The sequence below is a fragment of the Ipomoea nil genome, unplaced genomic scaffold (genome assembly GCF_001879475.1).
Source record: "Ipomoea nil cultivar Tokyo-kokei standard unplaced genomic scaffold, Asagao_1.1 scaffold0457, whole genome shotgun sequence".
Taxonomy (NCBI): domain Eukaryota; kingdom Viridiplantae; phylum Streptophyta; class Magnoliopsida; order Solanales; family Convolvulaceae; genus Ipomoea; species Ipomoea nil.
In genome coordinates, this window is record NW_017616885.1 from 886,711 (window position 1) to 888,107 (window position 1,397).

The window sequence follows — 1,397 nt, forward strand, 5'->3', positions numbered from 1 at the left end:
TAGTCATTGTGTTTGGTGGAAATCCTAGGTACACCAAAAAAAAATAAAAAATAAAAAATGAATAAAGGTCAAATTAGCCACCGAGCGTAACGTGAAAATGCAATTAGACCACTCAACTAAAAAAAAGTGTAATTAGACTATTCAACATTGTCAATCACTCAAATAAGCAATTTGTCCCAAGTGACCTGCAGTGGCAAGTTACCAACAGGTGATTAGTTAAAAATTAAAAAAAGGTATCCGATCATCACCATGAATCTGGAGACTGAAGACAGCCATGGACGCAACGCCAACAATGAGAGAGAGAGAGGTCACCGGCCGGAAGCACCACTGTTTCGCCACCATCGAACTCTTCGCCTTCTCTCCCACCCAAAACACCGCCATCAGCACTACCACCCCCGAGCCGAGCCGAAGATCGAAGTAGCACCACCGCCATGACCGGACATCCTACTGCCGACACCGTCGCCATTCACCTCGCCGTCGCAACACCAATCGACGATTTGCAGAACACCCAAAGCTTCGTCGTCATGTTTCGACGAAACTGTGCTTCACCATCAGCACTACCACCCCCGAGCCGAGCCGGAGATCGAAGTAGCACCACCGCCATGACCGGACATCCTACTGCTGACACTGTCACCATTCACCTCGCCATCGCAACACCAATCGACGATTTACAAAACACCCAAAACTTCGTCGTCGTGTTTCTTAGAGTTCTGTCGCTGCCATTATTCTTGATCATAACGCCGTCCGCGTCCGCCGAGAAGCCTAACCTCGCCACTGTTGTCCCCTCTTTCGCTTCCAGATCCATGGAGACATGACAGTCTCTATGGATCTAGTGGTCTCCAACTGGTCATAGACCCCATATTTTTTTTTTTGTTTTAAAATTTTATTTCTTTTTAAAATTTTTAATTAATTACTTATTAATTTTATTTCTTTTTAAAATTTTTAATTAATTACTTATTAATAACCTAACGCTGCAAATCACTTGGAACAAAAGGCATGATTTTACAATGTTAGATTATCTAATTGTATTTTTTTTTTAGTTAAGTAGCTTAATTACGTTTTCAAGTTACTCATAACCTAACGCCAACACTTATCTATGATAAAACACATCTTTCAACCCATGATGATATGAGAATATATTTTCCAAAAAGGATGAAGACACCTTTGCCGCAAGTCCGCAACCACACTTCAGTGGAGGTTATACACTGATGCACATGGAACTCCCAATTCTCAAAGGTAAGCATTTTCACATCTCAAAAATATTTCCTCTCAAACAAAAATTCAAATTAACATTTCATAACCGTTACCCTAATTTTAATTTTTTTTTAAATTAAAAAAAAAAAAACCAAAATCATATTTTTCTATTTAATTAAATTATAGACTATTTTAAATAAAAC